Source organism: Panulirus ornatus, chromosome 38 (assembly GCF_036320965.1).
Source record: "Panulirus ornatus isolate Po-2019 chromosome 38, ASM3632096v1, whole genome shotgun sequence".
NCBI lineage: Eukaryota > Metazoa > Arthropoda > Malacostraca > Decapoda > Palinuridae > Panulirus > Panulirus ornatus.
This window is the reverse complement of record NC_092261.1, coordinates 22,830,541-22,857,169: the sequence shown is the minus strand read 5'-3', so window position 1 is coordinate 22,857,169 and position 26,629 is coordinate 22,830,541. Positions and strand designations below refer to the sequence as shown.

Sequence of the window (26,629 nt, the reverse complement as noted above, 5' to 3'; positions counted from 1 at the left end):
GCTGCATCTTTTGTTGATGATGGTGGTAGTGCTGTTACTGCTGCTGCATCTGGTGTTGATGGTGTTGATAGTGCTGTTAATGCTGCTTCATCTGTTGTTGATGATAGTGGTAGTGATATTACCGCTGCTACATCTATTGTTGATGATGGTGATAGTGCTGTGACTGCTACTGCATATGTTGTTAATGATGGTGATAGTGATATTACTACTGCTTCATCTGCTGTTGATTGTGGTGATACTGCTGTTACTGCTGTTGCATCTGTTCTTCATGATGGTTGTAGTGCTGTTACCGATGCTACATATGTTGTTCAGGATGGTGGTAGTGCTGGTACCGCTACTGTATATGGTATTGTATGTTGCTGCATCTGTTGTTGATGATAATGGTAGCGCTGTTACTACTGTTGTATCTGTTGTTGATGATGATGGTAGTGCTGTTACTGCTGCTGCATCTGTTGTTGATGACTGTGGTAGTGCTGTGACTGCTGATGTATCTGTTGTTGATGGTGGTGGTAGTTGTGTTACAGCTGCTGAATCTTTTGTTGCTGATATTGGTACTGCTATTACTGCTGCTGCATCTTTTGTTGTTGATGGTGGTAGTGTTCTTACTGTTGCTGCATATGCTGTTATTGGTGGTGAGATTGCTGGTACTACTGCTGTATATACTGTTGATGATGGTGGTAGTGCTGTTACTGCCGGTTCATCTGTTGTCGATGATGGTGGTATTGCTGTCACTGCTGCTGCATCTGTTTTTGGTGATGATGGCAATGCTCTTAATGCTGCTGCATCTGTTCTTGACAATAGCGGTAACACTCTTATTCCTGCTGCATATGGTGTTGATGGATGTGATAGTGCTATCACTGCCGTTGTATCTATTGTTAATATTAGTGGTAGTGCTATTACTTCTGCTGCATCTGTTGTTGATGATGGTGGTAGTGCTGTCACTGCTGATGCATCTGCTTTTGATGATGATGATGGCAATGCCGTTCCTTCTGCTCGATCTGTTCTTGATGCTAGTGGTAATGACCTTATTCCTGCTGCATATGTTGTTGATGATGGTGATAGTGCTGTTACTGCTGTTGCATCTGTTGTTGAAGATTGTGATAGTGCTATTACTGCTGCGGCATCTATTATTGATGATAGTGATATTGCCGTAACTGCTGCTCCATCTGTTGTTGATGATGGTGGTAGTGTTGTTACCGCTGCTGCATATGTTCTTGAGGTTGCTGGTAATGCTCTTACTGCTGCTACATATGGATGTTGATGATGGTGGTATGATTTTACTGCTGCTGCATCTGTTGTTCATGATGGTGGTAGTACTGTTACTGCTGCTGCATCTGTCATTCATGATGGTGGTAGTGTAATTACTGCTGCTGCATCCGTTGATGGTGTTGGTAGTGCTTTACTGGTGCTGAATCTGTTGTTGATGATGGTTGTAGTGCTATTACTGCTACTTCATCTGATGTTGATGGTGTTGATTGTGCTTTTACTGCTGGTTAATCTGTTGTTGATGATAGTGGTACTGCTGTTACCGCTGCTGCATCTGTTGTTGATGATGGAGATAGTGCTGTGACTACTATTGAATATGTTGTTCATGATGGTGATAGTACTGTCACTGCTGCTGTATCTGTTATTGATGATGGTGATAGTGCTGTTATTGTTGCTGCATCTGTTGTTGATGATGGTAGTAGTGCTGTTACTGTTGCTGCATATGTTGTTAAGGATGGTGACAGTGCTGTTTCTGCTGCTGCATATGGTGTTGTTGATGATGGTGGTAGTGCTGTTACTGCTACTGCATCTGTTGTTGATGATGTTGGTATTGCTATTACTCCTGCTGCATCTGTTGTTGATGATGGAAGTAGTGCTGTTACTGCCGCTGCATCTGTTGTTGATGACAGTGGTAGTGCTGTTACTGCTACTGCATCTGTTGTTGATGATGGTGGTAGTGCTGTCACTGCTGGTGCATCTGTTGTTGATGATGATGGCAATGCCGTTACTAAAGCTGTATCTGTGCTTCATGAGAGTGGTAATGAACTTATTCCAACTGAATATAGTGTTCATGATGGTAATAGTGCTCTTACTTCTGCTGCATATGTTGTTGATGATGGTGATAGTGCTGTTACTGCTGCTGCATCTATTATTGATTTATTGTGATAGTGCTACTACTGCTGCTGCATCTGTTGTTGATGGTGGTGATATTACTCTAACTGCTGCTCTATGTTGTAGATGATGATGGTAATGCTGTTACCGCTGGTACATATGTTCTTCAGGATGCTGTTAACACTGTTACTGCTGCTGCATATGGTGGTGATGATGGTGGTAGCGATTCTACTGCTTCTCCATTTGTTTTTTATGATGGTGGTAGTGCTGTTACTACTGCTGTATCTGTTATTGATAATGTTTGGAGTGCTGTTACTGCTGCTAAATCTGTTGTTGATGATGGTGGTTGTGCTATTACTGCTGCTGCATCTATTGTTCATGATGGTGATAGTTGCTGCTCCTGCTGCTGCATCTGTTGTTGATGATGGTTGTAGTGCTATTACTGCTGCTGCATCTGTTGTTGATGGTGTTGATAGTGCTGTTACTGCTGGTTAATCTGTTGTTGATGATAGTGGTACTGCTGTTACCGCTGCTGCATCTGTTGATGATGCTGGTGATAGTGCTTTGACTACCGCTGCATATTTTCTTCACAATGGTAATAGTGCTGTTACTGCTGTTGTATCTGTTGTTGATGGTGGTGATAGTGCTGTTATTGCTACTGCATCTATTCTCGATGATGATGGTAGTGCTATTACAGCTGATAAATCTGTTGTTGATGATTGTGGTGGTGCTGTTACCGCTGCTGCATATGTTGTTAAAGATAGTGATAGTGCTGTTTCTGCTGCTCCATATTGTGTTTTATGATAGTGGTAACGCTATTACTGCTGCTGCATTTGTTGATAATGATGGGAGTAGTGCTGTTGCTACTACTATATCTGTTGTTGATGATGGTGGTAGTGCTGTTACTGCTACTGCATCTATTCTTGATGATGATGGTAGCGCTATTACTGCTGCTCAATCTGTTTTTCATGATGATGGTAGTACTGTTACCGCTGCGGCATCTGTTGCTGATGATGGTTGTAGTGCTATTACTGCTGCTACATCTGTTGTTGATGATGGTGGTAGTTCTGTTACTGTTGATACATCTGTTGTTGATGACAGTTGTAGTGCTGTCACTGCTGCTGCATCTATTTTTGGTGATGATGGCAATGGCGTTCCTCCTGCTGCGTTGCATCTGTTCAGGGTAATAGGGGTAATTCCCTACTTACTGCTGCATATGGAGTTGATGAAGTGATAGTGCTGTTATTGCTACTTTTCTGTTGTTGATGATAGTGGTAGTGCTGTTGCTGCTGCTGCTGCATCTGTTGTTGATGATGGTGGTAGCGTTATTACTGTTGCTGCATATGTTCTTGAAGGCATTAAAAATGCTGTTACTGCTGCTGCATCTGTTGTTCTGTTGTTGATGATAGTGGTAGTGCTGTTACCGCTGCTGCACATGTTCTTCATGATGGTGATAGTCCTGTTACCGCTGCTGCATATGTTGTTGATGATGGTGATAGTGCTATGAGTGCTTCTGCATATGTTGTTGATGATGGTGGTAGTGCTATTACTGTTGCTGCATCTATTGTCAATGGCAGTGATAGTGCTGTTGCTGCTGCTGCATCTATTGTTGATGATAGTGGTAGTACTGTTACTGCTGCTACATATGTTGGTGATGATTGTGATAGTGTTGTTACTACTGCCACACTTGTTGATAGTAGTGATAGTGCTGTTACTGCCGCTGCATCTGTTCTTGATGATAGTGGTAGTGCTGTTACCGCTTCTGCATATGTTGCTGAGGGTGCTGGTAGTGCTGGTACTGCTGCTGCATATTGTGCTAATGATGGTGGCAGCGTTGTTACTGCTGCTGCATATGTTCTTGATGATGGTGGTAGTGCTGATACTGCTGCTATCTCTGTTATTGATGATGGTGGTAGTGCTGTTACTCCAACTGCATCTGTTGTTGATGATGGTGGTAGCGCTATTACTGCTGCTCCATCTGTTGTTAATAATGGTGGTAGTTCTGTTACTGCTGCTTCATCTGTTTTTGACGACGGTTGTAATGCTGTCATTGCTGCTGCATTTGATTTTGATGATGATGGCAATGCCCTTATTATTGCTGGATCTGTTCTTGAAGATAGTGGTAATGACCTTATTCCTGCTGCATATGGTGTTGATGGATGTGATAGTGCTGTCACTGCTGCTGCATATGTTGATGATGGTGATAGTGCTGTTACTGCTGCTGCATCTGTTGTTGATAATTGTGATAGTGCTATTACTGCTGCTGCATCTGTTGTTGATGGTGGTGATATTGCTGTAACTGCTGCTGCTTCTGTTGTTGATGATGGTGTTAGTGCTGTTACCGCTGCTGCATATGTTCTTTAGGATACTGGTAATGCTGTTACTGCAGCTGCATATGGTGGCGATAATGGAGGTAGAGGTTTTACTGATGCTGCATCTCTTGTTCATGATGGTGGTACTACTGTTACTACTGTTACTACTGCTGTATCTGTTATTGATGGTACTGATAGTGTTGTTACTGCTGCTACATCTGTTGTTGATGATGGTAGTCCTATTTCCGCTAATGCATCTGTTGTTGATGATGGTGGTATTGCTGTTACTGCTCCCGCATCTGTTGTTGATGATAATGATAGTGCTATTACTGCTGCTTCATCTCTTATTGATGGTGTTGATAGTGCTGTTACTACTGGTTAATATGTTGTTTATGATAGTGGTACAGCTGTTACCGCTACTGCATCTGTTCTTAATGATAGTGATAGTGCTGTGACTGCTGCTGCATATGTTGTTCATGATGGTGATAGTGCTATTACTGCAGCTGCATCTGTTCTTCATGATGGTGGTAGTGCTGTTACTGCTGCTGCATCTATCATTGATGCCGGTGGTGGTGCTGTTACTGCTGCTGCATATGCTGTTATTGGTGGTGATATTGTGATACTACTGCTGCATCTGTAGTTAATGATGGTGGTGGTGCTGTCACTGCTGCTGTATCTTTTTTTGATGATGATGGCAATGCCGTTCCTCCTGCATCGCATCTGTTCAGGTTGATAGTGGTAATGCTCTAATTACTGCTGCATATGGTGTTGATGGATGTGATAGTACTGTTATTGCTACTGTTTCTGGTGTTGATGATAGTGGTAGTGCTGATACTGCTGCTGTATTTGTTATTGATGATGGTGGTAATGCTGTTACTGCTGCTACATCTGCTGTTGATGATGGTGGTAGTGCAATTACTGCTGCTGCATTTGTTGTTGATGATGTTGGTAGTGCTGATACTGCCGCTACATCTGTTGTTGATGATGTTGGTAGTGCGTTTACTGCTGCTGCATCTGTTTTTGATGGTGTTGATAATGCTATTAATGCTGTTTCATCTGTTGATGATAGTGATAGTGTTGTTATCACTGCTGCATCTGTTGTTCATTATGGAGATAGTGATGTGACTGCTTCTGCATCTGTTGTGATGGTAGTGATGTTGTTGTTACTGCTGCTCCATCTGTTGTTGATGAGGGTGGTAGTGCTGTTACTTCTGCTGCATGTGTTGTTCAGGATGGAGGTAGTTCTGTTACAGCTGCTGCATATGGTGTTGTAACATGGTGGAAGTGCTTTTACTGCTGCTGTATCTATTATTGATGATGGTGGTAGTAGTGTTAGTACTGCTGTATCTGTTGTTGATGATGTTGGTAGTGATGTAACTGCTGCTACATCTGTTGTTGATGATGGTGGTAGTACTAGGACTGCTACTGCTTCTGTTGTTGATGAAGGTGGTAGTATTGTTACTGCTGCTGTATCTGTTGTTGATGATGGTGGTAGTGCTGTTACTGCTGCTGCATCAGTTGTTGATGATGGTGGTAGATCTGTTACTACTGCTGCATCTGTTGTTGATTTTGGTGGTAGTGCCCTGACTGCTACTGCTTCTGTTGTTGATGAAGGTGATAGTGCTGTTACTGCTGCTGTATCTGTTGTTGATGATGGTGGTAGTTCTGTCACTACTGCTGCATCTGTTGTTGATGATGGTGGTTGTGATATTACTGCTGTTCCACTTGTTGTTGATGATGGTGGTAGTGCTGTTACTGATTCTGCATGTGCTGTTATTGGTGGTGACAGTGCTGGTACTGCTGCTGTATCTGTTGTTGATGATGGTGGTAGTGTTGTTACTGCTGCTGCTTCTGTTGTTGATGATGGTAGTAGTGGTGTCACTGCTGCTCCATCTGTTTTTGATGATGACGGCAATGCTCTTACTGCTACTGCATCTCTTCTTGATGATAGTGGTACCGCTCTTATTCCAGCTGCATATAGTGATGATGGATGTGATAGCGCTGTTACTGCTGCTGCACCTGTTGTACATGATGGTAGCGTTGTCGCTGCTGCTGCATCTGTACTTGGTGATAGTGGTAGCGCTTTCACTGCAGCTGCATGTTTTTGATAATGATGGCAATACTCTTACTGCTGCTTCATCTGCTCTTGATGATAGTGGTTCTACTCTTATTCCTGCTGCAAATAGTGTTGTTGAAGGTGACAGTACTGTAGCTGCTGCTGTATCTGTTGTTGATGATGGTGGTAGTGTTGTTACTGCTACGGAATCTGTTATTGATGACGGTGGTAGTGCTTTTACTGCTGCTGCATCTGATGTCGATGGTGATGATAGTGCTGTTACTGCTACTGCATCTGTTCTTGATGATAGTGGTAGTGCTGCTACTGCTGCCGCATATGTTGTTCATAATGGTTATAGTGCTGTTACTGCTGCTGCATATGTTGGTGATGATTGTCATAGCGCTATACTGCTGCAGCATCTGTTATTGATGATGGTTATAGTGGTGTTACTGCTGCTGCATCTGTTGTTGATGATGGTGGTAGTGGTCTTACCACTACTGCGTCGGTTGTTTAGAATGTTGGTATTTCTATTACTGCTGCTGCATATGGTAATAATTATGGTGGTAGCACTGTTACTACTGCTGCATCTGTTGTTGATGATGGTGGTAGTGCTGTTCCTGCTGCTGCATTTGTTGTTTATGACGGTGGTAGTGCTGTTCCTGTTGCTGTCTCTGTTGTTGATGATGGTATTAGTGCTGTCACTGCTGCTGCAGCTGTGTTTGATGATGATGGTAATGCCGATACTGCTTCTGCATCTATTCTTCATGACAGTGGTAATGCTTTTATGCCTGCTGCATATGCTGTTGATGGATATGATAGTGCAGTTACTGCTGCTGCACCTGTTGTTAATGATGGTGATAGCGCTGTTACTGCTGCTGCATCTATAGTTGATGATGGTGGTAGCGCCTTAACTGCTGTTACATCTGTTTTTGATGATGGCAATGCTCTTAATGTTGCTTTATCTATTTTTGATGATGTGGTACTGCTCCTATTTCTGCTGCATGTGGTGTTGTTAGAGGTGACAGTGCTGTAGCTGCTGCTGTATCTGTTGTTGATGATGGTGGTAGTGCTGTTACTGCTTTTGCATCTGTTGTTGATGATGGTGATAGTGCTGTTACTGCTGCTGCATCTATTATTGATGATAGTGGTAGTGCTGTTACTGCTGCTGCATAAGTTGTTCATGATTGTGATAGCGCTATTACTGCTGCTGCATATGTTGGTCATGATTGTCATAGTGCTATTACTGCTGGTGCTTCTGTTGTTGTAAGTGGTGATAATGGTGTTACTGCTGCTGCATCTTTGGTTGATGATGGTGGTAGTGTTGTCCCTGCTGCTGCATCTGTTGTTGATGATGGTGGTAGTGCTATTACTGCTGCTGCACTTGTTGTTGATGATGGTGGTAGTGCTGTTACTGATGCTGCATGTGCTGTTATTGGTGGTGAGAGTGCTGGTACTACTGCTGTATCTCTTGTTGATGATAGTGATAGTTGTGTGACTGCTGCTGCATATATTCTTCATGATGGTGATAGTGCTGTTACTACTGCTGCATCTGTTGGTGATGACGGTGGTAGTGCTGTTACTGCTGCTGCATCTATTGTTGATGATGGTGGGAATGCTGTCACTACTGCTGCATCTGTTTTTGATGATGGCAATGACGTTACTGCGGCTGGATCTGTTCTCGATGATAGTGGTAACGAACTTATTCCTGCTGCATATGGTGTTGATGCATGTGATTGTCCTGTTACTGCTGCTGCATTTGTTGTTGATAATTTTGGTAGTGCTGGCACGACTGCTATATCTGTTTTTGATGATGATGGCAATGCCGTTACTGCTGCTGGATTTGTTCTTGATGATGACGGTAATGCCGTTACTACTACTGGATTTATTCCTCATGGTAGTGGAAATGAACTTATTCCTGCTGCATATGGTGTTGATGCACGTGATACTGCTGGTACTGCTGCTGCATCTATTGTTGATCTATTGTCATAGTGATATTACTGCTGCTGTATCTGTTGCTGATGGTAGTGAATTTGCTTTAACTGCTGCTGCATCTGTTGTTGATGATGGTGGTAATGCTGTTACTGTTGCTGCATGTGTTGTTGAGGATACTGCTGATGCTGTTCCTGCTGCTGCATTTCGTGGTGATGATGGTGGTAACAATTTTATTTCTGCTGCATCTGTTATAGATGATGGAGGTAGTGCTGTTACTACTGCTGTATCTGTTATTGATGATGCTGGTTGTGCTCTTTCTGCCGCTACATTTGTTGTTGAAGATGGTGGTGGTGTTATTACTGCTGCTGCAACTGTTGTTGATGATGGTGGTAGTGCTATTACTGCTGATGCATCTGTTGTTAATGATGGTGATAGTGCTTTTCCTGCTGCTTAATATGTTTTTGATGATAGTGGTACTGCTGTTACGGCTACCGCATCTGTTGTTGATGAAGGTAATAGTGCTATGACTATTGCTGCATATTTTGTTCATGTTGGTGATAGTGCTATTACTGCTGCTGTATCTGTTGTTTATTGTGGTAATGGTGCTGCTATTAATGCTGCTTCTGTTGTTGATGATGATGGTAATGCTGTTACCGCTACTGCATATGTTATTAAGGATTGTGATAGTGCTTTTTCTGCTACCGCATATAGTATTCTTTGAAGGTGGTAACGCTATTGCTGCTGCTGCATTTGTTATTGATGATGGTGGTAGTGCTGTTACTACTGCTGTATCTGTTGTCGATGATGGTGGTAGTGCTGTTACTACTACTGCATCTGTTGTTAATGATGGTGGTAGTGCTATTACTCCTGTTGTATCTGTTCTTTATGATGGTGGTAGTGCTGTTACTGTTGCTGCATCTCTTCTTGATGTCGGTGGTAGTGCTGTTACTGCGGCTGCATATGCAGTCATTAGTGGTGATAGTGCTGGTCCTGCTGCTGTATCTGTTGTTGAAGAAAGTGGTAGTCCTTTACTGCTGCTGCATCTGTTCCTGATGATGGTGGTAGTGCTGTCACTGCTGCTGCATCTGTTTTCGATTATTTCAATTCCGTTCCTCCTGCTGCATCGCATCTGTTCAGGTTGATACTGGAAATGCTCTAATTACTGCTGCATATGTTGTGATGGATGTGATGGTGATGTTATTCCTACTGTTTCTGTTGTTGATGATACTGGTAGTGCTGCTACTGCAGCTGCATCTGTTGATCATGATGGTAGTAGTCCTATTACTGTTGCTGCAACTGTTGTTGATGGCTGTGATAGTGCTGATACTGCTGCTGCATCTGTTGTTGATGATAGTGGTAGTGCTGTTACCGCTGCTGCATATGTTGTTGATGAGGGTGATAGTGCTGTGACTGCTTCTGCACAAGTTGTTGATGATTGTGGTAGTGCTATTACTGTTCCTGCATCTGTTGTTGATGGCAATAATAGTGCTGTTCCTGCCTCTGCATCTGTTGTTGATGATAATGGTAGTGCTGTTACTGCTGCTGCATATTTTGGTGATGACTTTGATAGTACTATTACTGCTTCTGCATCTGTTGTTGATGGTCGTAATAGTGTTGCTTCTCTGCTGAATCTGTTCTTGATTATGGTTGTAGTGCTGTTACCTGCTGCTGCATATGTTTTTGAGGATGCTGGTAGTGCTGCTACTGCTGCTGCATATGTTAGTGATGATTGTGGCAGCGTTGTTACTGCTGCTGCATATGTTCTTGAAGATGGTGGTAGTGCTGATACTGCTACTGTATCTGTTACTGATGATGGTGGTAATGCTGTTACTGCTGCTACATCTGTTTTTAATGGTGGTAGTAGTGCTATTACTGCTGCTGTATTTGTTGTTGATGATGGTGGTAGTGCTGTTTCTGCTGTTACATCTATTGTTGATGATGATGGTAGTTCGTTTACTGCTGCTGCATCTGTTGTTGGTGTTGATAATGCTGTTAATGCTGCTTCATCTGTTGTTGATGATAGTGGTAGTGCTGTTACCACTGCTGCATCTGTTGTTGATGATGGTGATAGTGGGGTGACTGTTTCTGCATATGTTATTGATGATGGTGATAGGGCTGTTACTGCAGCTGCATTTGTTATTGATGGTGGTGATAGTACTGTTACTGCTGCTGCATCTGTTGTTGATGAGGGTGGTAATGCTGTTATTGCTGCTGTATAAGTTGTTTAGGATGGTGGTAGTGCTGTTACTGCTGCTGCATATGGTGTTGTAAGATGGTAAAAGAGCTCTTATTGCTGCTGCATCTGTTGTTGATAATGGTGGTAGTGCTGTTACTACTTCTGTGTCTGTTGTTGATGTTGGTGGTAGTTCTGTTACTGCTGCTACATCTGTTGTTGATGATGGTGGTAGTGCTATGACTGCTGTTCCATCTGTTGTTGATAATAATGGTAGTGCTGTTAATGCTACTTCATATGTTGTTAATGATGGTAGTAGTACTGTAACTGCTGCTGTGTCTGTTGTTGATGATGGTGGTAGTTCTGTTACTGCTGCTGCATCTGTTGTTGATGATGGTGGTAGTCCTGTTACTGATGCTGTATATGCTGTTATTGGTGGTGATAGTGCTGGTACTGCTGCTGTATCTGTTGTTGATGATATTGGTAGTGCTGTTAATGCTGCTGCTTCTGTTGTTGATAATGGTAGTAGTGCTGGCACTGCTGCTGCATCTGTTTTTGATTATTATGGCAATGCCGTTACTGCTGCCGCATCTGTTCTTGATAATAGTAGTAATGCTCTTATTCCTTTTGCATATAGTGTTGATGGACGTGATAGTGCTGTTACTGCTGCTACATCTGTATTTGATTATGGTGGTAGCGCTTTCACTGCTGCTGCATCTGTTTTTCATGATGATGGCAATGCTCTTACTGCTGCTTCATCTGTTCTTGACGATAGTGGTACTGCTCTTATTCCTGCTGCATATGGTGTTGAGTGATGTGATAGTGCTGTTACTGCTGCTGTATCTGTTGTTGATGAAGGTGGCAGTGCTGTTACTCATACGGCATCTGTTGTTGATGATGGTGGTAGTCCTTTTACCGCTGCTGCATCTGTTGTTGACGGTGGTGAGAGTGCTGTTACTGCTGTTGCATCTGTTGTTGATGATAGTGGTAATGCTGTTACCGCTTCTACATCTATTGTTCACGATGGTGATAGTGCTGTTACTGCTGCTTCTTATGTTGGTGATGATTGCGATAGTGCTATTACTGCTGCTGCATCTGTTGTTGATGGTGGTGATAGTGGTGTTACTGCTGCTGCATCTGTTGTTGATGATGATGATGATAGTGCTCTTACCACTGCTGCCTATGTTGTTGAGGGTGTTGGTAGTTCTATTACTGCTGCTGCATATGGTAGTAATGATGGTTGTAGCACTGTTACTGCTATTGCATCTGTTGTTGATGATTGTTGTAGTGCTGTTCATTCTGCTGCATCTGTTGTTGATGATAACAGTATTGCTACTACTGTTGCTGCACTTGTTGCTGATGATTGTGGTAGTGCTGCTACTGATGCTGCATATGCTTTTATTGGTGGTGAGAGTGCTGTGACTACTGCTGAGTCTGTTGCTGATGACTTTGGTAGTCTGTGACTGCTGCTGCATATGTTGTTGATGATGGTGATAGTGCTGTTACTACTGCTGCACCTGTTGTTGATAACGGTGGTAGTGCTGTTACTGCTGCTTCATCTGCTGTTGATGTTGGTGGTAGTGATGTCACTGCTGCTGCATCTGTTTTTGACGATGATGGTAATGCCATTACTACTGCTGGATCTGTTGTTGATGATAGTAGTAATGAACTTATTCTTTCTGCATATGGTGTTGATGCATGTGATAGTGCTGTTACTCCTGCTGGATCTCTTGATGATGGTGGTAGTGCTCTCACGACTGCTGCATCTGTTTTTGATGATGGCAATGCCGTTACTGCTGCTAAATCTCTTCTATATGATAGTGGTAATGACCTTATTCCTGCTGGATATGGTGTTGATGGATGTGATAGTGCTGTTACGGCTGCTGCATATGTTGTTGATGATGGTGATAGTGCTGTTACTGCTGCTACATCTGTTGTTGATGATTGTGGTAGTGCCTTTACTGCTGCGGCGTCTGTTGTTGATGGTGGTGATATTGCTGTAACTTATGCAGGCTCTGTTGTTGATGATGGTAGTAATGCTATTACCGCTGCTACATATGTTCTTGAGGATGCTGGTAATACTGTTACTGCTGCTGCTTATGGTGGTGAAGATGGTGGTAGCGATTTTACAGATGCTGCATTTGTTGTTGATGATGGTGGTAGTGCTGTTACTACTACTGTATCCATTATTGATGTTGGTCGTATTGCTATTCCTGCAGCTGCATCTGTTGTTGATGATAGTGGTAATGCTATTATTGCTGCTGCAACTGTTGTTGATGATGGTGGTAGTGCTGTTAGTGATGCTGCATCTGTTATTGATGATGGTGGTTGTGTTATTACTGCTCCTGCATCTATTGTTGTGTTGATAGTGCTGTTATTGCTGGATATCCTGTTGTTGATGATAGTGGTACTGCTGTTACCGCTGCTGCATTGTTGTTGATAATGTTGATAGTGCTGTGACTGCTGCTGAATATGTTGTCCATGATGGTGATATTGCTGTTTCTGCTGCTTTATCTGTTGTTGATGGTGGTGATAGTGCTGTTATTGCTGCTGCATTTGTTGTTGATGATGGTAGTAGTGCTGTTACCGTTGCTACATATGTTATTAAGGATGGTGTTAGTGCTGTTTATGCTGCTGCATATGGTTTTGTATGATAGGGGTAACGCTATTACTGCTGATGCATCTGTTGATGATGACGAGGGTAGTGCTGTTACTATTGCTGTATCTGTTGTTGATGATGGTGGTAGTGCTGTTCCTGCTACTACATCTGTTCTTGATGATTATAGTAGAGCTATTACTGCTGCTGCATCTGTTGTTGATGATGGTGGTAGTGCTGTTACTGCTGCTACATCTGTTGTCTATGACAGTGGTAGTGCTGTTACTGCTGCTGCATCTGTTGATGATGTTTGTAGTGCATTCACTGCTGCTGCATCTGTTTTGATGATGATAGCAATGCCATTACTATTGCTGGATCTGCTCTTGATGATAGTTGTAATGAATTTATTCCTGCTGCATATGGTGTTGATGCATATGATAGTGCTGTTACTGCTGCTTCATATGTTGTTGATGATGTTGATAGAGCTAATACCCTTGCTGCATATGTTGTTGATGATGTTGATAGTCCTGTTACTGCTTCTGCATCTATTGTTGATTTATTATGATAGGGCTATTACAGCTGCTGCATTTGTTGTTGATGGTGGTGATATTGCTGTAACTCTGCTTCAGGTGTTGTTGATGATGGTGGTAATGCCGTTATCACTGCTGCATATATTTTTGAGGTTGCTGTTAATGCTATTACTACTGCTGCATATGGTGGTAATGATAGTGGTAGCGAATTTATTGCTGCTGAATCTGTTGATGATGGTTGTAGTGCTGTTTTACCGCTGTATTTGTTTTTGATGATGTTTATAGTGCTGTTACTGCTGCTACATCTGTTGTTGATGATGATGGTAATGCTATTACTGCTGCTGCATCTGTTGTTGATGATGGTGGTAGTGCTATTACTGTTGCTGCATCTGTTGTTGATGGCAATGATAGTGCTGTTACTGCTGTTGCATCTGTTGTTGATAGTGGCATTGCTGTTACTGCTGCTGCATATGTTGGGGATGATTTTGATAGTGCTGTTACTGCTGCTGCATCTGTCGTTCATGGTATCGAAAGTGTTGTTACTATTTCTGCATCTGTTCTTGATTATGGTGAAAGTGCTGTTACCGCTGCTGCATATGTTGTTAAGGATGCTGGTAGCGCTGCTACTGCTGCTGCATATGGTGATGATGATGATGGTAGCGTTGTTACTGCTGCTGCATATGTTGTTGAAGATAGTGGTAGTGTTGATACTACTGCTGTATGTTACTGTTGATGATGGTAATGCTGTTACTGCTGCTACATCTACTGTTGATGATGGTGGTAGTAATGTTACTGCCGCTACATCTGTTGTTGATGATGATGGTAGTGCGTTTACTGCTGCTGCATCTGTTTTTCATGGTGTTGATAGTGCTGTTAATGCTGCTTCATCTGTTGTTGATGATATGGTAATACTGTTAACACTTCTGCATCTGTTGTTGATAATAGTGATAATGCTGTGACTTCTTCTACATATGTTGTTGATGATGGTGATAGTGCTGTTACTGCTGCTGCATCTGTTCTTGATGGTGGATATAGTGCTGTTACAGCTGCTGCATCTGCTCTTGATCAGGGTGGTAGTGCTGTTACTGCTGCTGCATAAGGTGTTATAAGATGGTGGCAGTGCTGTTGCCGCTACTTCATCTGTTGATGATGGTAGTAGTGCTGTTACTGCTGCTGTATCTGTTGTTGATGATGGTGGTAGTTCTGTTACTGCTGCTTCATCTGTTGATGATGATGTTGGTAGTGCTATTACTGCTGCTGCACTTCTTGCTGATGATGGTGGTAGTGCTGTTACTGATGCTGCATATGCTGCTATTTGTGGTGATAGTGCCGGTACTGCAGCTGTATCTGTTGTTGATGATGGTGGTAGTGCTGTTACTGCTGCTGCTTCTGTTGTTGATGATGGTGGTAGTGCTGTGACTGCTGCTGCATATGTTGTTGATGATGGTGATAGTGCTCTTACTACTGCTCCGTCTATTATTGATAACGGTGGTAGTGCTGTTACTGCTGCTGCATCAGTTGCTGATGGTGGTAGTGCTGTCACTACTACTTCATCTGATTTTGATGGCAATTCCGTCACTGCTGCTGGATCTCTTCTTGATGATAGTAGTAATGACTTTATTCCTGCTGCATATGGTGTTGATGGATGTGATTGTGCTGTTACTGCTGCTGCATATGTTGTTGCTGATGGTGATATTGCTGTGACTGTTGCTGCATCTGTTTTTGATGATTATGGCAATGCCGTTACCGCTGCTGCATGTGTTCTTGATAATAGCGGTAATGCTCTTATTCTTGCTACATATGGTGTTGATGGATGTGATAGTGCTGTTACTGCTGCTGCACCTGTTGTTGATGATAGTATTAGCGCTGTTACTGCTGCTGCGTCTGTAATTGATGATAGTGGTAGCGCTTTCACTGCTGCTGCATCTGTTTTTGATGATGGCAATGCTCTTACTACTGATTAATCTCTTCTTGATGATAGTGTTACTGCTCTTATTCCTGCTGCATATGGTGTTGTGTGATGTGATAGCGCTGTTACCGCTGCTGTATCTATTGTTGATGGTGGTAGCAGTGCTGTTACTGCTACAGCATCTGTTATTGATGATGGTGGTAGTGCTGTTACTGCTGCTGCATCTGTTGTTTATGGTGGTGATAGTGCTATTACTACTGCAGCATCTGCTGTTGATGATAAAGGTAGAGCTGTTACCGTTGCTACATTGTTGTTGATGATGGTGATAGTGCTGTTTCTGCTGCTTCATATGTTGGTGATGATTGTGATAGTGCTATTACTGCTGCTGCATCTGTTGTTGATGGTGGTGATAGTGGTTTTACTGCTGCTACATCTGTTGTTGATGAGGGTGGTAGTGCTCATACCACTGCTGCATATGTTCTTGAGGATGTTGGTAGTTCTGTTACTGCTGCTGCATTTGGTAATGATGATGGTGGTAGTTCTGTTGCTGCTGCATCTGTTGATGATGGTGGTAGTGCTGCTACTGCTGCTGCAGTTGTTGATAATTGTGGTACTGCTGTCACTGATACTGTATATGCTGTTATTGGTGGTGAGAGTGATGGTACTACTGCTGAATCTGTTGTTGATGATGGTGATAGTGCTGTGACTGCTGCTGCATATGTTATTGATGATGGTGATAGTGCTGTTATTACTGCTCCATCTATTGTTGATAACGGTGGTAGTGCTGTTACTGCTGCTGCATCTGCTGTTGATGATGGTGGTAGTGCTGTCACTACTGCTTCATCTGATTTTGATGATGATGGCAATGCCGTCACTACTGCTGGATCTCTTCTTGATGATAGTGGTAATGACCTTATTCCTGCTGTATATGGTGTTGATGGATGTGATAGTGCTGTTACTGCTGCTGGATATGTTGTTGATGGTGATATTGCTGTGAATGCTGCTGCATATGTTGTTGATGATGATAGTACAGTTACTACTGCTGCATCTGTTGTTGATGAAGGTGGTAGTGATGTTACTGCTGCTGCATCTGTTGTTGTTAATGGTGGTAGTGCTGTAACTGCTGCTGCATCTGGTTTTGATGATGATTGTAATGCCGTTACTGCTGCTGGATCTTTTCTTGATGATAGTGGTAATGAACTTATTCCTGCTCCATATGTGTTAATGGATGTGATAGTGCTCTTATTCCTGATGTATCTGATGTTGATGATGGTGCTGGTGCTTTTACTGCTGCTACACCTATTGTTGATGACGGTGGTACTGGTATGACTGCTTCCGCATCTGTTGTTGATGATGGTGATAGTGCTGTTACGGCTGCTGCATCCGTTGTTGATGGTGATAGTGCTGTTACGGCTGCTGCATCCGTTGTTGATGGTGATAGTGCTGTTACGGCTGCTGTATCCGTTGTTGATGGTAATAGTGCTGTGACTGCTAGTGTATATGGTGTCCATGATGGTGATAGTGCTGTTACTGCTGCTGCATCTTTTGTTGATGATGGTAGTGCTATCACTGCTGATGCATCTGTTGTTGATGATGGCGGTAGTTTTGTTACTGCTGCTGCATCTGTTGTTCAAGATGGTGGCAGGGCTGTTACTGCTGCCGCATATGGTGTTGTAAGATGGTGGAAGCGCTATTACAGCAGGCTGCATCTTTTGTTGATGATGGTGGTAGTGCTGTTACTACCGCTGCATCTGTTGTTGATGATGGTGGTAGTGCTATGACTGCTGCTGCATCTGTTGTTGATGATGGTGGTAGTGCTGTGACTGCTGCTGCATCTTTGATGCTGGTGGTGATAGTGCTGTTATTGCTGCTGCATCTGTTCTTGATGATGGTGGTAGTGCTGTTACCGCTGCTGCATATTTTGTTCAGGATGGTGGTATTGCTGTTATTGTTGTTGCATATGGTGTATGATGATGGTAGCGGTATTAATGCTGCTGCGTCTATTTTTGATGATGGTGGTAGTGTTGTTACTGCTGCTGTCTCTGTTGTTGATGATGGTGGTAGTGCCGTTACTACTACTGCATCTGTTGGTGATGATGGTGGTAGTGTTGTTACTGCTGCTACATCTGTTGTTGATGATGGTGGTTGTGCTGTCACTGCTGCGGCATCTGTTTTTGATGATGATGGCAATACCGTTACTGCTGCTTCATCTGTTCTTGATGATAGTGGTAACGTTTTTATTCCTGCTGCATATGGTGTAGATTGATGTGATAGTGCTGTTACTGCTACTTTATCTGTTGTTGATGATGGTGGTAGTGTGTTACTTTTGCTGCATCTGTTGTTGATAATGGTGATAGTGCTGTTACTGCTGCTGCATCTGTTGTTGATGATCGTGGTATTGCTGTTAACACTGCTTGCATGTGTTGTTGAGGATGTTGATAGTTCTGTTACTGCTGCTGCATATGGAGTTGATGATGGTGGTAGTGCTGTTACTGCTGCTGCATTTGATGATGAATATTGGTAGTGCTGTTCCTGCTGCCGTATCTGTTGTTGATGATGGTGGTAGTGCTGTTACATCTACTGCATATATTTTTCGTGATGGTGGTAATGCTATTACTGCTTCTGCATCTGTTGTTGATGATGGTGGTAGTGCTGTTACTGCTGCTGCATCTATTGTTGATAATGGTGGTAGTGTTTTTATTGCTTCTGCATCCGTTGTTGATGATAGTGGTAGTGCTGTTACTGCTGCTGCATCTGTTGATGATTTTTTATCTTTTGCTCATTTTGTTTTGCTGCCATTACTACTATCATTTCTTTTGTAACTATTGTAATTTCTGCTGATTTCTTTATTGCTTATGCTGTTAATGCTACTGCTATTTTGATTACTATTATCACTGTTTCAAATGTTGATACTCTTTTGCTGCTGCCTTTGCTGTTGTTATTGTTTTTCCTATCGTTGTTATTGTTGCAGCTATTAATGTTGCTGTTGCTGATGTTAAACCTGCTGCTGCTATTTCTGCTGTTGCTGTTAATACTACTATTCCACTGCTGTTGCTGCCGCTATTGCTGCTACTATTGTTGTTGCTGCTGCTATTTCTACTGCTTCATTTGCTTTCGTTGTTCTTCTTACACTACAAAGTATTGTAGGGAATGCAATCGGCAGACTACTTCAACATCGGACTATTAACACTGCCATTTTAAACTATATTAACATTATGTAAGTCTGTAACCTCTATATAGCACATTGTACCAATTTTCAAAACCAAGTTTGTTCATTATTCTTAACACAGCGACACCTCAAAAATGCTTGAATCATACGTCTTTGTAAGTGCATTTGCATGCATAGTTTTGTCAGAAGATTATATGGCATAAAAAGGCACAGGCAAGCACAACGGTTTTACGTTTGTTCTGGGTGAGGCATTTCCCCCTTTCCATGCTTTTATATGTACTAAACAAGCAAAAGGATGATGACCGCTTTATAAAACTCTTGTAAAGGCGAAATTATCATTAAATTGTATAAATGAAATGAGACGTGAATTTATAGTCGGCTTGGTTGGGTCTTATGGTTTTAGGCAACTCAACTATTCCGGCCATCAACGTCAAATTACATCTAACAACAAAATATCTTGTTTACTTTCTTCATGTGTTCTGGATAACTCAACACACACCCACACCCACACACATACATGTAAACACACACACACACACACACACACACACACACACACATATAAACACGCCCATACATATAAACACACACACACACACACACACACACACACACACACACACACGTTTGCAAGAACTCAGATAAGAATAATCAAGCATAAAATCACACATAAAGACATAAATGGAAGTCCACGTACAAGCACAAATTGTACACACACACTAACAGACAAACAGACCACATCCGTCTCTGACAAACTGCCAGATGTCTCCAGATCTTCACATAGAAGTACCATCTAATGATCCCATAATAAAGAAACATGGTCTTGACATTCTGAATATTTGGCCATAAAGGTCTGAGACGTGTCATGACGGTATTGACGAGCTGACAGGCTCATCATAACCTGTTGAAAAGTTAAATAATTAAGTAATAAGATTACAAATATAAGAATGACAGGCCTGTCCGCGATATGAACCTGGGACCTCCTGCACCCAAAGCAGGAATCATACCCCTAGACCAACAGGCCAATGCTTTTAACAATTTGTTTTTATTCATGAATGATTAGTTGGTGATTCTGAGATCACCGCTAAAACAACTAGTTTTACTGGTACACGGCTTAGATTTACTTTAGATACGATATATTTTCATAAAAGCCAGAAAAGTCATTAATTCATTTAAAAGAACCTCGGGTCTGTCCGGAATTTGAACCCGGGACCTCTCGCACCTTCAGCGAGAATCACACCACTAGACCAACAGGCCAGGAGAAGCCTCCGTGTGCTGACATTGCCTAGAGCGTCAGCAGCCCCACTGTGTCCCGCACCTGACACCGCCTAGCGTCAGGAATCTACCGATATAGGGCTGGCTATCATATTTCATCATTATGCATATTAGAATTCATAACAGTGCCGTTCAGGCGTGCAATAACAATTCAGCAGATTGTTGTTATTGTTGGCGGTATTGGTGATGTAGCTTGTAGTTGTTGGTGATGGTAGTTGTGGTGCAGATGGTTGCTGTTCGTGACGGTGATGATAGTGGTGTTAGTAGTACCTATGGTACCGCTGCTGCTGCGGGTGACGGTAGTGAAGCTGCTATTGATGATGTTGGTAGTGCTGTTCATGCTGCTGCATCTATTGTTGATGATGGTGGTAATGCTGTTACTGCTGCAGCATCTGTTGTTGATGGAGGTGGTAGCGCTGCTACTACTGCTGCATCTCTTGTTGATGATGGTGGTAGTCCTGTTACTGCTGCTGCACCTCTTGTTGATGATGGTGGTTGTGCTGGTACTGCTGTTGCATACAATGTTGATGATGGTGATGGTGCTGTTACTGCTGCTGCATCTCTTCTTAATGATGGTGGTAGTGCTGTTACTGCTGCTGCATCTGTTGTTGATGATGGTTGATGATGGTTATAGTGTTAATACTGCTTCTGCATCTGTTGTTGATGATGATGGTAGTGCTTGTTACTGCTGCTACATCTGTTGTTGATAATGGTGGTAATGCTGTTACTGCAGTTGCATCAACTGATGATGATAGTGGTAGTGCTGTTGCTGCTGCTGCATTTGTTTTTAATGATGGTGGTAGTGCGGTTACTGCTGCTGCATCTGTTCTTGATGACGGTGGTAGTGCTGTTACAACTGTTGCATATGTCGTTAATGATTGGTATAGTGCTGTTACTGCTGCTGCATCTGTTGTTGATGATGATGGTGGTGATCTTACTGCTGCTGCATCTGTTACTAATGATGGTGGTGGTTATGTTACGGCTGATGAATCTGTTGTTGATGATAATGGTAGTGCTGTTACTGTTGGTGCATCTCTTGTTGATGGTGGTAGTACAATTACTGATGCTACATATGCTGTTATTGGTGGTGACAGTGCTGGTAATGCTGATGTATCTATTGTTGATGATAGTGATAATGCTGTTATTGCTCCTGCTTATGGTGTTGATGTTGTGATAGTGATGTTACTGCTGTTGCTTCTCTTGTTGATGATGGTGGTAGTGCTGTTACTGCTGCTGCATCTATTGTTGATGACAGTGGTAGTGTTGTTATTACTGCTGCATCTGTTATTGACGATGGTGATAGTGCTGGTACTGCTGCTACATCTGTTGTTGATGTTGGTGGTCATGCTGTTATTGCTGCTGCATCCGTTGTTGATGATGGTATTGCTGTTACTGTTTCTACATCTATTGTTGATAATGGCGGTAGTGCTGTTGCTGTTGCTGCATCTGTTGTTGATCATGGTGGTAGCGCTGTTACTATTGCTGCAGCTGTTGTTGATAGTGGTGGTAGTGCTGTTACCTCTGCTGCATCTATTATTGTTGATTGTAGTAGCGCTGTTACTGTTGCTGCATCTCTCGCTGATGATGGCGGTGATGCTGTTACTGCTGCTGCATCTATTGTTGATGATGGTGGTAGTGCTGCTTCTGGTGCTGCATCCGTTGCTGATGATGGTGGTAGTGTCATTACTGCCACTGCATCTGTTGTTGATTATGGTGGTAGTGCTGTTACTGCTGTTGCATCTGTTGTTGATGATGGTGGCGGTGCTACTGCTGTTGCTACATTTGTTGTTGATGATGGCGGCAGTGCTGTTACTGCTAATGAATCTTTTGTTGATTATGTTAGTAGTGCTGTCACAGCTGCTGTATCTGTTGTTCATGATGGTGGTAGTGCTATTACTGCTGATGCATCTCTTGTTGATTCTTCTTTATCTTTTTCTCAATTTGTCTCTGCTGCCGTTTCTACTATCATTTCTTTTGTAACTTTTCGTTTTTAAGCTGATTTTTATATTGCTTATGCTGTTAATGCTGTTGCTGTTTTCATTACTATCAACGCTGTTTCAAATTCTTCGTTTGTTGACACTCTTGCTGCTGTCTATGCTATTGTTATTGTTGTTGCTGTTGTTGTTGCTCTTGTTGCAGCTATTAATGCTACTGTTGCTGATGTTAAAGCTGCTGCTGCTATTACTGTTGCTTCTATCAATACTATTATTCCTACTGCTATTGCTACCGGTATTGCTGCTACTATTGTTGTTGCCGCTGCTATTTCTATTGCTGTTGTTTTTGCGCTTGGTGTTGTTGCTGCATTTTCTTTCGTTATTATGCTTCTTACACTGCAAAATATTGTAGGGAATATAAACGACAGACTACTTCAATACCTGATGATTAACATTGCCATATTACCTTACATCATTATTAAGTTGGTCTATAACCTATACACACCATATTGTACCAATTTTCAAAACCATGTTTGCTCATTATTTTTAACACAGCGACACTCCTCAAAATTGCATGAATCACGCGTCTCGTAAGTGCATTTGTATGCACTGTTTCATTAGAAGATTATATGGAATAAAAAGTCACAGGCAAGCACAACTGTTTTACGTTTCTCTTGGGTGAGGCATTTCTCAGCTTTGCCTACTTTTATATGTACTAAACAAGCAAAAGGAAGATGACCGCCTTATATTACTCTTGTAAAGGTGAAATCATCATTAGATTATGTAAATGAACTGAGACGTGAATATAAAGTCGGCTTGGTTGGTTCTTATGGATTTAGCCACATCATCTATTCGGGTCGTTCAGGCCATCAACGTCAAGTTACATCCAGCAATCACAAAAATCTTGTTCACCTTCTTCATGTGTGCAGGATATTCATGCAACCACACACATGCACACACGCGCGCACACACACACACACACACACACACACACACACACACACACACACACACACACACACACACACACACACACACACACACACACACACACACAAACAGACAAACACAGACCACATCCGTGTCTTATAAACTGCCTGATGTCTCCAGATCCTCACATGGAAGTACCAACTAATGATCCCATAATAAAGAAATATGGTCTTGACATTCTGATAATTTGGTCATACAGGTCTGAGACGTGTGTCATGGCGGTATTGACGAGCTGCCAGGCTCATCATGACGGTTGAGAAGTTGAATAATTAACTGATAAGATTACAAATATATAATGGACGGGCCTGTCCGGGATTTAAACCCGGGACCTCCTGCACCCAAAGCAGGAATCATACCCCTAGACCAACAGGCCGATGTTTTTAAGAATTTTTCTTATCCATCAGTGATAATTTCACCACTAAAACAATTAGTTTTACTGGTATACAGCTTAGTTTTACTTTAGGTACGACGTATTTTCATGAAAGCCATAAAAGTCAATAACTTATTTAAAAGAACCTCGGGCCTGTCCGGGAGTTGAACCCGGGACCTCTCGCACCCTAAGCGAGAATCATACCACTAGACCAACAGGCCAGGGAGGAGTAGTCGAAGCCTCCGTGTGCTGACATTGCCTACAGCGTCAGCAGCCCTACTGTGTCCCGTTGCTGACACCGGCTGGCGTCAGCAACCTACCGATATAGGGCTGGCTATCATTTTGCAGCATTTTGCATGTTAGACTTCAAAACAGTGTCATTCACTTGTGCAATGAAACTGACTAACACACATTAGATTTTATATACTCTTTCCTGAAAAGCTCACACATGGGACGCCATGAAATCTGCTTCCCAAAAGTGGAATGCAATAAAGACAACAGTATCCTTCTGAAGCTGTCTATTTCTATTGAAATCGCATTCACCACAGTAATGGTAGCATATCCGTGGTGGCTCTCTCCTTGTATCACTTCCACCATCGTCGACCTTCCATTTGTAGTAATGGTGCTTCCCACTCCCTGTTCTTCAAAAATCATTTCGGCCACTGCACTCGTGAGTTTTATGCTTGCTTTTCAGTCCTAAGGACCTGACTCATCCCTTAACTGGTTGAATCTCCCCACGGTTTCTGTGTGGGTCAGCATCACGGGGATTGTTCTATATTTCTTCATAATAAAAATCTCCTATATCTTTGTCGCTTTTAATGGTCTGGTCTACAATCACCTGAAGAGGTCACATTAACCCCTGATCTGATATACCTCTTTTCTGATGAGAATATAATCTAACTTTTTCAGACAACTTTTCTTCGCTTAGGGTGCAATAGCCTTTGCTCTGATAGTCTCAGTAAAGACAAGAAATATTTTTATCTTTCTATTGCAGCAAGAGACTTTAGTCGTTACAAACGACAAAAGAGAAAGAAAAAAGAAAACAGACCCATTCATATATGGTTTCCACATAGTGTTCATAAGAGACCCAAATAACTTATGGTTATCAATATTAGTCTATGGTCGTAAAATGCATACCATTTCTTAGATGAAATTTAAAAGCTGATTACTTTGGCAACTAGACCAAAGAAGGCGGCAAGAGGGGTGGAAGGTGGGTTGGGTTGAAAACTTTCACTAATAGTATTTCACTTTCTAAAAGTTGGAGCATAAGAAGGACCCAAGTAAGGAATGATGATTCTCCTAAGTGGCTTAAGTTGTGGTGTTTGAGTATGTGTGTATGTAAACAAGATAGAAAAATAGATGAGATTGGTAGCATATTATGTTTGAGGGCACGAACGTCATTGTTTTGGCTCTGAGTGAAAGAGAACTCATGGGAAAAGAGGGAGTGATGGTTTGCGAATGTCTCTTGAGTAAAGTCTGGGGTTGGTGTGACGGTAAGAGGTAAGGAAAAGATAGTACTACTGCTGAAGCATGAGTTGTGGAGATATTTGAAAGAATGCAAGGTAATGACCTCCTGACTGACGTGTGGAAACATTGAAGTAGAGTACGAGAAATGGGTGACTATGCTCATGGTCATAAGTTGGAGGATGTAGAGAGGTATGTGTTTTGGGAGTAGGAGTGTGAGTATGTCAGTAATTGTGATGAGGGAGATCAGGTGTTATTGATTGGGGATTCTATATGGAAAAGTGGTTAATGTGGCAGTTGAGGGTATAACGGCGGGCATGGGGAACCCATTAGTATGGTTAAGAAATTTAAACAGTTTGTGGGGTTGTAAGTTGAAATAGGAATGGTGACTGGGAGTACCAGGTTTGAAAAGGGCATATATATGATTATGCGGGGCTGAGTAGGGAAGATGGTACGAGAGCATTAGAAGATTTTATACTAATTGATTGGTAGAAACACACAGATTTTTCAAAGAGGAAGACCTGTAAATTATTCGTATAGTTAAGGAAAGTGTAAACAGTGTTAGTCGTGGGTCCAAAGGAAAATATTTATCAAATCTATCATCAAACATATCTATAGTACTGTTCTTAAGTACTCTCACTGGTAGATTATTCAATATGTTATCAATGAACTATAGTACTTACTTGACTACATACTGCTATCATCTAACTATTGAAAGATTGATTAACCTCGCCTACAACCGTCTCTACTGACATTGCCGCTGTAAACGTCTCAGCCTCAAAAACTTGAATCAAATTCCTTTACTGGTTGCATCTTCCCACAGTTTCTGTGTGACGGGCTTCACGACGATTGTTTACTCTGATAATTCCTTATTTCCTCACACTGGAAAACTCTTATATCTTTCCCACTTTTGATAATCTGATCGACAATCACCTGAGTAGATCACATGAACAAAAGTTGTGATACAGTTCTATTTTCTGATGAAAATACTATATAACTAATTCAACCAACTTTTGTTCGATTAGCGTGTAAAAGTCTGTGCTTTGAGAGTCTCAATAAAGACAAAGAATTCTTTCTATCTTTCTATTGTGTCAAGATCTCTTAATCATTACAAACGGCAAAAGAAACAAGAAAGAAAGAAAACATAGACCCAGACATATACGGTTCCCACACAGTGTTCATAAGAAACCCAGATTTCTTGTGGTTATTACTGTTAGTTATAAGATTTCTGAAATCAAAGCTAAAAAGCTGATTACTTTGGCAACTAGATTATGATACAAGGCGGCTAAGAGGGACGGAAGGGGGTGGGTCTGGAAATCTTTCACTTCTTATATTTCAATTTCTATAAGGTGGAGCATAAGAAAGAGCCAAGTAAGAAATGCTAATCCTCCTCGGTGGCTTAGATTGTGGTGTTTGAGTATGTGTGCATGTAAAAAAGATGGAAAGAGAAGTGAAATTGGTAGCATATTACGTCTGAGGGCAGGAACCTGAGTGCTTTGGCTCAGAGTGAATCAGTGCTCAAAGGAAAGGTGGGAATAATAGTATGGAAATGTCTCTTGGGGTAAAGTCGGGGGTTGGTGTAACGGTAAGAGGTAAGGAAGAGATAGTACTACTGCTGGAGCAAGAGTTGTGGAAATGTGTGAAAGAATGCAAGCAAGTGACCTGGCTGATGTGGGTAAAAATTGAAGGAGATTACGAGAGAGGGGTAATTATATTCCTGGATTTAAGTTGGAGGATGTAGACAGACAAGTATTTTCGGGAGTAAATGAGTGAGTGTGTCAATGATTGTGAGGGAGATAAAGTATTATTGATGGGTGATTTT

The 26,629-nt window shown here is 42.1% G+C and overlaps 2 non-coding genes across 2 annotated transcripts; both read right to left on the bottom strand.

Moving 5' to 3' along the window:
• Positions 1-23,274: 23,274 nt before the first annotated feature.
• TRNAP-UGG (transfer RNA proline (anticodon UGG)) lies at positions 23,275-23,346 on the bottom strand. Its single transcript has one exon. It is a non-coding gene; the product is annotated as a tRNA-Pro (tRNA).
• A 146-nt stretch (positions 23,347-23,492) lies between these two features.
• Positions 23,493-23,564, bottom strand: TRNAP-AGG (transfer RNA proline (anticodon AGG)). Its single transcript has one exon. It is a non-coding gene; the product is annotated as a tRNA-Pro (tRNA).
• Between the last annotated feature and the right edge of the window lie 3,065 nt (positions 23,565-26,629).